General features: G+C 40.1%; 1 pseudogene; it reads left to right on the top strand.

The window, feature by feature from the left end:
* Window positions 1-8,089: 8,089 nt before the first annotated feature.
* LOC112829982 (large ribosomal subunit protein uL11 pseudogene) lies at window positions 8,090-8,589 on the top strand (annotated as a pseudogene).
* The last annotated feature ends 3,145 nt before the right edge of the window (window positions 8,590-11,734 follow it).

Below are 11,734 nucleotides of genomic sequence, written 5' to 3'. Positions count from 1 at the left end.
TAGAGATATTAAGTAATTTGTACTAAGAATACAAGTGCCAAAGTTAGAATTCCAACCAAAGTCTCTTGATTTCAAGGCTTCTTGCCAATCCACTGATGTGGAGGAGATGATTGATTACTTAAGCCTTAACACAGAAGGTAGAGACCTCACAGGTGAGTCATCATGAAGCTATGGAACATTTCCCCCCGCCGTGTTAGAGCTGTTCTCTTTGTCGTACCCCTTTTCACAATTATTATTCCTTTTCCCTCAGCAAAGAAGAATCTCGGGCTGCACAGGGGCAGACGCGGTGGCCTGTTACCAATAGCGCAGTGCTACGTAACCCTGCCAGCCAGCAGCACATGAGAAACGAAATCGTATAAAAGCATTGACAAATAGCAACACGAGGAAAGCAATACAGTTGCTAAGGGACAACCCTCCATTCTCCGCAACACAAACCAGAGGAAGAAAGGGTATCTGCGGCTGAAGCTCCCCGCAGTATCAAAGACCTGGTTTTGTTGGTGGTGTCCGTGTTGTTTGAAAGGGATGGTGCAGGCAGTGCATTCTCTGAGCTACATGAGATGAGGGGTTTTTAAGTGTTTTTCTTCTTGTCCACACACAAGTGCAGGATGCCAAGTTCCAGCCGATCCTTACCAAGGCGGTGAGATCTGAGCACTCGTTGAGGAAGTGAGATCTGAGTACTTGGTGAGGAAGTTCTCCCTTCACATAAGAAAGCAAAGAAGGGGGGCGCCTGGGTGGCTCAGTCGGTGAGGCATCTGCCTTCGGCTCGGGTCATGACCCCAGGGTCCTGGGATCGAGCCCCGCATGGGTCTCCCAGCTCAGCGGGGAGCCTGCTTCCCCCCTGCCTGCCGCTCCCTTGCTTGTGCTTGCTCTCTCCCTCTTTCTCTCCCTCCATGTCAAATAAATAAATGAAATCTTTAAAAAAAAAAAAGGCGAGAGCAAAGAAGAGGAACATGAACATGGAGATGAATACCTATATTTTCCCCCACAGGGCTTGATAAAGTTGACATCTTTCTACATGACTTCCTGCAGTTCAGGAAACAGAACTGGAGTAAAGGCGTCAAGGGTTCTGTTCGTCAGCCCTACTGTAACTTTCATATCAAACGAAGGGCACTGTCCTCTACATAGAAGTCTCTCCTGAGGAGGGCGGTGGTCCCTACAAGGGGAGGAAAGCTTGGTCCTTGCTCCACGTCTGCTGAGCTGGACGTAGGACTGTCGGGATGTGACACTCCATTTCCCTTTTCAGGGACTTCAGCCCCAGGGAGTTCCATGGACAGCAGAGAAAGCCGGCTCTCTTAGCCCAGCCTGTTGGCCAAGCCTTGGCAGGTCCTTTTGTTGTGGCCAGGCTGAACCAAAAAAGAAGTTTCGCTGGACTATTTACTTTCTCTCCTAATATCTCTGGCTCACCACTCTGGTGTAGCCCGCCCTGCAGGAGGCACACGGTCCCCTCCCATTTCCCCCGCGGTGTTGCTGGTCTACCGTTTCTTGTGCTGGCTCAGTGGGAGGAAATCCCACTTGACCTCAGCATTCCTTTCTGACGATTACCATATGCCTCTAGAGACCTGGGAAGCCTCACCCTGGCTTGCACTGTCACTGTGGAGGCCATTCTTATCCGGGTCGTGCTGAAAGCTTGCCTTTTCTTTTTCTTTCTCTTTTTTAAATTATAATAAGCTACCTTGTCTCTATGTGATTCTGGGACAGTGAATTGCACAGGCTAATTATTCCCTCCGTTAAAAAACAGTTTCCTCTACATCATGTAAAGGATGTTGCCTTGTCTCTAGCCTGAGATGATGGGCACAGGTAGCCGGGCTGAGTTTAATTAAGGGATTTTCATGTGTCAACAGCTGAGAATAAGAGTCTCACTTCTCTAACTCAAGGGGAGACTTTGATTAAATGGCCATTATCCCCGGGAGCACATCCTCCTGCTGTCTCCCCATCCAGATCCTCTGCCTATCTCCCTTCCTCTATGCCAGGAAGAAGGTCTGGGAAGGAAAGGTTACATTGCCCAAGACCACAAGCTGTCTGCAGAAGGGCAGAAAACACCTACTCATGCAGAGAGAACAGTGGGCTCTGGGGCTTACAGAACAATCGTACAAGATTTCCCTAAAAAGCAGAGACGGTTTAAAACATTATTCCCCCCCCCCAATTTTTAGAAAATATCTTTATTTACTGAGGCACCTATAACGTTTTGCTTGTTGAATTGTTTATTTCGTGAGTAGGAAACATATGCATTAGGTAAAAGGGTGTGTAGCAGAAAGCAACCTTCTTCCCCTCAGTCCCCAGCCCCTCAGTTCCAGTTCCCTGGCATTACCCTTCCACAGATATTTTGCTCAGTTAGAGATTTATGTATGTGTGCATATTCAGTTTTTCTGAAATTCAAATTTAATTGGGCATCCTGCATTTTCTCTGGCAATCCTATACTGGGTGTCACTGTTTCTAGTTCTCTGGAACAGAACTAGAATATATAGATATATAAAATACATATAGTTATGAGTACATAAAGTTGACGTCTTATGACGTCATAAAATAATACATAAATAATGTATTATAAATAATATATGAAAAATATATTAACTTGTGTTTCTACACATATCTATTATTTCTGTATTATATCTATTATAATATATAGAGATACAGCTATTATTTCTATATCTATTATAATATGTAATATATATAAGATATAAATAACGTATATAAAATATATCAATCCATGTTTATACATGTAACTATTACTATTTCTATATCATCTGTGTGAATATATATATCATATATGTCATACATCAGCATGAACTCATATTTAACTTTAAATATATTTAAATATAATTTAATATCTAAATTTTAATTTATAAAATATGTATTTAATTCAGATATTTAATATATTTAAAGTTAAATACGAATTCATACTGATGTATGCTATATATGTTCATAATTTAAGTATGGAGATATAGGAGATATATGTATTTAAAGTTAAATATGAGTTTATATTCATGTCCCTGACTCTAATCTAGTACCATAGGGTTTCTTCTACTGTCTTCCCTTTGCTTATCTATAACTTCCCTCTCTGATAGTGGGAAACCTGGCCCCCATTATCCATCATCTATTTACTTGTTTGCCCATTATTTCTTACTTTACATGTAAAACAGTTTCAGAATTGTTAACTCATAACCCCATGAGAAACAAATTTACTAACTGGAGAACAGTGTTTGCATATAGCATCTTTTGTCTTTAACCTGATAATTCCAAGTCCAAACAGGGGTTCCTAAAGTTACTTAGATGAGCTCCTTCTCCCCCAACCCCTTCCTGATGCTCTATCATACGTTTGTAATATAGTTAGATCCATCTGTCAAAGTCTGCATACCATCTTGGGATCCCCTAACATTCTGGTGGATTTTTTTTTTAAGATTTTATTTATTTATTTGAGAGATTTTGTTTATTTATTTGAGAGAGAGAGAGAGAACACGAGCAGAGGGGGAAGGAGGGGGGGAAGGAGATTCCCCACTGAGCAGGGAGCCTGACGCGGGGCTCGATCCCAGGACTCCAGGATCATGACCTGAACTGAAGGCAGACGCTTAACTGACTGAGCCACCCAGGCGCCCCTCTGGTGGATCTTTTAAAAAATTGTATACATTGAAGTTCACTCTTTATGATGTATAGTTCTATGGATTTTGACAAATTCAGAGTCATTATCCACCCGAGTATCATACAGAACAGTTCTATCAGCCCGAAAATTCCTCCATGAATCCTCTTTGTAGTCAACCACTGCTCCCCTCCGCCAGCCCCTGGCATCTGGTTTTTATTCCTATAGTATTGCCTTTTCTAGGGTGATTATGTAGTGATTCTCTGCAAAGAAATGAGATTATTTTTGTTCGATTAAAATTACCATGAGTCTTTCATGAGAAATGTATTAATATAAGATAAAGGTGGTACCATACTAATGAGAAAAGGGTTCTTACCATCCCAGTGTTCATTCTTTTGTGAGGGCACAAACACATACACCCTTTATGCCACTGACTGGTCAACTGTGAAAAGTGCCAAATAAGAAGTATAAAATGTATTGAGAATTTAAGGAAAGAGAATTTTAAAATATTTAGTAGATGTTAGATCCTTGTTAAGAATTTATATTCTGGGGGCGCCTGGTTGGCTCAGTCAGTTAAGCGTCTGCCTTTGGCTCAGGTCATGATCCCGGGGTCCTGGGATGGAGCCCCGCATCGGGCTCCCTGCTCGGCAGGAAGCCTGCTTCTCCCTCTCCCATTCCCCCTGCTTGTGTTCCCTTTTTCACTGTGTCTTTCTCTGTCAATTAAATAAATAAAATATTTTTAAAAAAAGATTTTATATTCTTGGCTTAATAAAACTTTACCGCTTGAAAAGGATGAAAAAGATTGAAAAGTATTCTAATTAAGGATAAGTCTGCCTTACAGAATATATTAAAGTAGATTAGCTTAATTGTGACAATGTGAATTGATTTCTACCTGATAATGTTGATACAATGTGGTTTTGCTTAGTGCCCGTACAAAGTTTCCAAATTTAGATATAGCTTGCCCACACATACAGATCTACCTCTATGGTTTTCCTTGAGAACTATTTTAGCTGCCTGGTAAGATCTTCTCCGTGTCTTGCTTCACCCAGTATAAGGACTTCACGTAATCATTAGGGTAATCACCACCTCACAAAAGCAGAATAGCAAGCCCTAAAAGAAATGGAGAATAAAAGAATGTGGTCTCAAATTTTAGAAATCTAAAACTTTTAATGTAACCACTACCCTGCACATTGATGTATCCACTGAGAAAATGTTAGGGGCTAAATATTATGCTATAAATTGAAAATACAGTAATAATGGAGCTTAGACTCTACTAACAAAGACTTATAGAGAAGCCAGAATAAAAGACTGATGCTTGTTAGGAGAAATGTGGTCAAGGAATGTAAAATTTGGTTGGATGCCAGACGGCGCTTCCTAAAGGAGAGGACGAGAGAGTTAAATCTTGAGTTATGCTCTTCATTTTGAATGGGACTTCGAAGATTCAATGGTTTGGTTTCACTCAACAAATGTTTATTTAGTAACTCTAGACACAACTTGGACCATTAAGCCAAGTGAAGAAAACACTAGACAGCGTGCTTTGGTTTGGGATTATGAAGCATGCCTCAGAATGTAAACTTATCTTCCTCTCTCCCTATTCTTTGCTCTACTTGACAAACTAATGAGCAGATGAAGAGTCATTGAAAACTAGTAATTAATGAGTATATAAACACTTAAGAATGCCGTTCAAGTGTTTAAACATCCTTGAGAGCCCTTACATAGGTCAAACATGTCCCTAGTCTTCCCATTTACACCATGAACTCTCCGGGCAAACTTCATTTTCATGTGCAATTTCAAGGTAAGGTTCAGCTCAGCATTATGCAAAAGCAACAAGCAGACAAGACTGGAGGCCTGAAGTTGTTGTATTTTAAGTGGAAAGATACTAAAAGTGTTTGGTGCCCTATTTTTAGTCATATTGGGTGTCCCATGTTGCACATAATCAAAAATGTATAATTTAGTTCATTTTTATACTTGGTCATAAATATTCTAATCTTTGGTTATTTAAATAACAGAATCCACCCCCCTCACATTAGGGAGAAAAAGGGGGGGGATTACCTCAGGTCAAAGGGCTTTAAGAAAAACACCAAAATGTCATTAATTGCCATCTTTGGATTGTGGGATTGTGGGTCATTTCATTCTCTTGTATGTTTTTTGTATTTCCCGAGGGCTCTGTAATTACCATGGCTTGCTTTTTTAGGAAAAACTTGAAATAAAATTACAAAAGACCTTAAGACAGTAGCCTGAAATCCGTGTGGTGCTTTCAAGAGCATCACTACTTACAGAGTAAACACTTTTGTAAGCAGCGTGATTGGGTCTGTGTTTAATGTCAATCTTTTTACTAATTTGGCTGCACATAGCTCCCGAATCAGAGAGCCTTAGTAATGAGAAACCTATCAGAAGACTGCACAGCAAGAGTAGGCAAAGGCCAACGAGATAGAGAGGCTTGTAGAGAGCTAATGGCCTAGAAACTGAGTTAGATGCCGGTGGAACGAGAACTGGAAGCAGAAGGGGCAGAAACGGAGAGAAGTTCGGTCATCCCAATAGCAGAGCCTTGCTTAGAAAGCCACAGACATTGACTCTTTAAGGGACAAGATAACAAGATTAATAGAGCTGCTTATTATCAGAATCGCTTTTTAGTGCTCTTTGAGGTCTGCCTGTCCTGTTCCTGGCTCTGTGGCTGATGAGAATATTTTGTTCTTTCTCTGCTTTGCATATGTTCTTGCAACACAAAGGACAACCTGAGAATGTATCTGTTCCTTGCAACTTACAAGAAGCTAACTGGCATAGACAAATATTCAGATTGTATCCAATTTAAAAAAAAATGTTCTTTGAAACACTGATAAGCAGCCTAGAAGATAAATTTTTGTCTGTGTTTATAGTTATATCCTTAGGACTGAGCCCTAGAATAAAAATGGATAGGTCAAAGGGTAAAGTTTTTGAATACTTCCAGCTTTTCAAAAACTGCTTTGATTACGATTGAGGTTGATTATTTTTGTATGACTTTTATATCTTTTAATTTTTTTTAATTTTGTGCATTGTCTGTTTCTCTTCTGTGTCTCTATGGCTGAGACTACGTTTTGGCGGGCCCAGTCTCCATTTGCAACTTGTTTCTTCCTTACTTGACTCCACTATGGAGGGGACAAAAGCTAAATTTTGATTTCCACCTTCTCTTGTTGACATGAGAAATAAGTCTTCTGGCACATTCTCCAAATTCTGCCTTCTTTCTGCTTGAACTGCCGGGAGATACAGCAGTCATTTTGAAACCAGAAAGATAAAAGCTACATGCTAAGAATGTGTGAGCCGTAAAGGTTAAGCCTTAGACATTGGTGAGGTTTGGAGTCAATAGATCGGCCTGGACTGATTCCTACAGGATTTCTTGTTACCTGAGTAAAACGGTCCCTCCACCTGTGAAGCCACCACAGTAGGTTTTTCTGTTTCTTGTAGCTAAATACAATTTTGACTGTTGTACCCAGTTTTTCATGATTTCGTCTATAGGGCGAGTATCCATCATGTTTGTTGCAAATACTTTCCCAGTTAGTTATCCATTAGTTTGTGATGTTTTTCAATGAACATATGGTTTCATGCTTATGCTGTTAAATGTACTCATTCTTTCTGTGATTTATTCAATTGAGAATTTGAGAAACGTAGATGGATAATTTCAAAAGTTATTGAAGAAGTTATAAGCAAAAGAAAACATAGTCTATCAGTTGTAACTCAGAAAACAATGACGAATAAAAACAAAACATATGTATAACATGCTACAGTAACAGGTATATTTATAATAATGAAAATGGGTTGAACTTCTTAAATTCTCCTATCAGGAGACAGTAGTTCTCAGACTAGTTAAGTATATACTTAGGCATGCACACGCAGATACATACAATCATGCGTTTACAAAACATACTCAAGCCAAAATGACCAAAAAAAAAAAAGTTGAAAGCAGATAGGCAAAGATATACAGAGGAATGAAAATAAAAACAAAGCAAGAAATAATACTGAACAAAATATAATGTAGGGCAAAAGCAGTAAGTAGGCTCCAGACCACCATTTCATCAATAAACTGCACCATGATGAGTCCTGTGATTTTATCCATAAACACTATGTTCAGAGCAAAATATAATAGAAACACATGAAGAAAATTCCAGAAACACAATTGTAGTGGGAAATTTTAACATGTTTGACTCTTTGACAGGCAGGATAAATACATAAATATAGAGAGCTGAGTAATTTAATAAACATATTTGATTTAATCAATATGTTCAAAATTATACATGCTTCACAATGATATGCCTTCATTTTTGGTATGCCTGAAATATTTATAATAATTTAATATTTTGTCAGAAGTTGGGGACACCATAAATGGAGCAGATTATTTCATGTTCTCTCTCAGTATAAAGCAAGAGAAATTAATTTTAAAATTAAAATGTAAGTTTTTGGGTTTTGGCTTGGAGTAGGTGAAGGTGCAGCTGTCTTGGGCCGCCCCGAATCCGGGTTCATCCAACACCAGCCACCTCCGCCATGCCGCCTAAGTTCAACCCTGATGAGATCAAAGTCGTGTACCTGAGGTGCACTGGAACTGAAGTCGGTGCCACGTCTGCCCTGGCCCTGAAGATCGGCCCACTGGGTCTGTCTCCAAAAAAGTTTGGTGATGACCTCATCAAGGCAACCGGTGATTGGAAGGGTCTGAGGATGACGGTGAAACTGACCACTCAGAACAGACAGGCCCAGATTGAAGTGGGACCTTTGCCTCTGCCCTGATGATCAAAGCCCTCAAGGAAAACGCCAAGGGACAGAAAGAAGCAGAAAAACATGAAGCACAGTGGAAATATCACTTTTAATGAGATTGTCGATATTGCCCGACAGATGCGACACTGACCTTTTTAGCCAGACAACTCTCTGGAACCACTAAAGAGATCCTGGGAACATCCCAGTCTGTGGGCAGCAATGTTGATGGCCACCACCCTCATGACGTCATAGATGACATCAACAGTGGTGCAGTGGAATGCCCCACTAGTTAAAAACTACAAAGGAAAACATTTCAATAAAGGATCATTTGACCACCAAAAAATTTAAAAATTTCCTAAGTTATCTTTTAACTGAAAGAGGAAATCCATTGCTCGTATATACCACATCTTGTGTATTCATCTATCAGTTGGGAGACACTTGGGTTATTTCTTTTTGACTACTATGAATAATGCTGCTATGAGCATTTGTGCTCAAGTTTTGGTGTGAGCATATGTTTTCAATTATTTTGGGTGCATATCTAGGATTGGAATGGCTGGGTCATATGGTAATTACATGTTTAATGTTTTGAGGCACAAACAGTTTTCCAAGGCAGCTGCACCATTTTACATTCCATCCAGCAATGCATGAGGGTCCCAATTTCTCTACATCCTCGTTAGCACTTGTCACTAGCCATGTTTTTGATTGTCATGTCCATGAAGTAAGGGTTACACGCAGCTCCCTGATGCATGCCTGAAGCAGTCATCTCTCTTAGGTAAGAGTTACAGGCAAAACCCTCTGTGTGTGCCAAGAAGACCAATCCAATGGATGTTCAGAACTGCTTTGATGCCTGGAAACATTATCTCCTCACAGAAGACTAAAATTAGTGTATTACCTCAATATTACTGAATATCTTCATAAGGTAGAGAATTAAAGGAACTGGAGAAATACCTCTTGATTGATCTCTGTATCTCTGTCCCCTGGAATTTCTGAATCATGCTTAATTAAAAGAAGCAAAGTTTCGTTTTGCTTTCTGGCTAATATATATATAACATCTACTTTAGCCATTCATCCGTCAATGGACAGACACTTAGGTTGTCTTCATATCTTAGCCATTATGAGTGATGCTGCAGTGAACATGGGAGTACAGATTATCTCTGTGAAATCTTGTTTTCCTTTCCTTTGGATTTATACACAGAAGTGGGATTACTAGTTTATGTGGTAGTTCTATTTTCAACTTCTTGAGGAACCTCAGTACTTTTTTCCAGAGTGGCTGCACCAATTTACATTCCCACCAACAGTGCACAAGGGGTCCCTTTTCTCCACATCCTCCCCAACACTTATTATCTCTTGTCTTTCTGATGACAGCCATTCTAACAGGTGTGAGGTGATAGCTCATTGTGGTTTTGATTTGCATCTAGTAGGGGTCCATTTGTACTCTGTTTCATGAAGGGGAATTTGACCAAAGATGTCCCAGGAGAGTTGGGCCCAATAGGCATCAGGACAAACATTGTCTAACTCTTGCTCTGTTTCTTCCAAAATCTCTGCTTTTATTTTATTTTATTTTAAAGATTTTATTTATTTATTTGAGAGAGAGAGTACATGAGAAGGGGGAGGGCCGGAGGGAGAAGCAGACTCCTCGCCGAGCAGGGAACCTGATGCGGGACTCGATCCCGGGACTCCAGGATCATGACCCGAGCCGAAGGCAGTCACCTAACCAACTGAGCCACCCAGGCGCCCGCTACTTTTATTTTAAATTGTTAAGTATGGCCTTTCATCTCATCATAGTGGTAAGGTCTCGGGTTCAATCTTCAATATAGAATTAGAAGAGTTCTTTTAACTTGCTTTGGTCTTTGGTCGGGAAATGTCAAATATTTCCACCATAATCCATCCTCAAGCCCATGACAGACATTCTTATGTATCATGACACACCACACTGTCCTACTGAGTTCTACTTCTGTCATAGAGTCCCTGAGGGTCTAGAGCTTCAAGAAGCCACTACTGATTAATGAGAATTAGAGTAAAGTGAAGCCTATTCACCACCCTTGTTCTAAGAACTATTCAAGTCAATCTAGTTTATTCAAGGATATTCTTCTCAGGACTCAGACCAGCTCATCACAGTTCTGAGAGAGTGCTGAAAGCTGAAGTCACAGCCCTTTAAAAAGTGTTACTTAGGGACGCCTGGGTGGCTCAGTCGGTTAAGCGTCTGCCTTTGGCTCGGGTCATGATTGCAGGGTCCTGGGATCGAGGCCCGCATCGGGCTCCCTGCTCAGTGGGGAGTCTGCTTCTCCCTTTCCCACCCGCCCCGGCTTGTGTTTCCTCTTTCCATGTGTCTCTCTCTGTCAAATAAATAAATAAAAACTTAAAAATAAATAAATAAATAAAAAGTGTTACTTGTTTTTACTGTGTCCTCAATACATATGCACATCATACACACTGTTGTTTCTTTGATTTATTTTAAAAATGTATTAATATTTTAGGCTTGCTAAAATTTGAAGTAATTTTAAAACCCTAAGCCTGTCATGATAGAAAAGGCCATAGAACACTGTTCTATGTATCTATGTATCTATGTATCCGGTATCTATGATACTATCTAAGTATCCTAAAAAGATACTTGTATTTCTCTCACCTCAGCCAAATGTGAACTGTGGCAAATAACTGCGGACATCTCTCCTCCTGTATGGCTCCCGTCTTCGTATGCTGCCCTTCCTCTCTTGCTGAGTTTCACTTATCTGGAGTCACTGCTTCTGGGAACAGTTCTGCTTTGGGTCAGCTATCCTTGTCACAAGATTTTATAGCCTCAGTTTTCTTCAACTGCAAAAATACTAGATCAACTAATACCTATTCCAGGTATAAAGATTAGATCATCTTGATTTAATTATATCTTATAATCTGCAAAGTACTAAAACGCTTGGTGACACCTACTGCCGCTGAAATCTCTACCCCCCACCCCCCCACACCCTCACCAGTTGATTTTCATCCATTCTTGGCCAGCTTTAATTACATTTCCTTTAAATAATATGAGGAAACTCTGAAGCATGTTTTCTCAACATCAGCACTACTGACATTTTGAGCTGGATAATGTTTTGTTGTGGAGGACTGGTCCTGTGCATTGTAACATCTTTGGCCTCTACCCACTAGATGCCAGTTAGCGACCACACTACCACCTCCTACCCAGTTATGACAACTAAAAATGTCCTCCAGAATTACCAGATGTCACTGGGGAGCAGGGGACAAAATTATCCCGAATTGGAAAACCGTTGCTGAATGTTATATATAAAAGGGCTGTATATACTGTGAGTTTAGGAATTATTTTATTTTTTTAAGATTTTATTTATTTATTTGACAGAGAGAGAGCACAAGGAAGGGAGGGGCAGAGGGAGAGGGAGAAGCAGATGCCCCATTGAGCAGGGAGCCTGATGAGGAACTCGATTCCAGGAC

The sequence above is a fragment of the Callorhinus ursinus genome, unplaced genomic scaffold (genome assembly GCF_003265705.2).
Source record: "Callorhinus ursinus isolate GAN/ISIS: 27379988/994484 unplaced genomic scaffold, GSC_fseal_2.0 scaffold27, whole genome shotgun sequence".
In the NCBI taxonomy this organism is placed as follows: Eukaryota; Metazoa; Chordata; class Mammalia; order Carnivora; family Otariidae; genus Callorhinus; species Callorhinus ursinus.
This window is presented reverse-complemented; position numbering and strand designations above follow the sequence as displayed.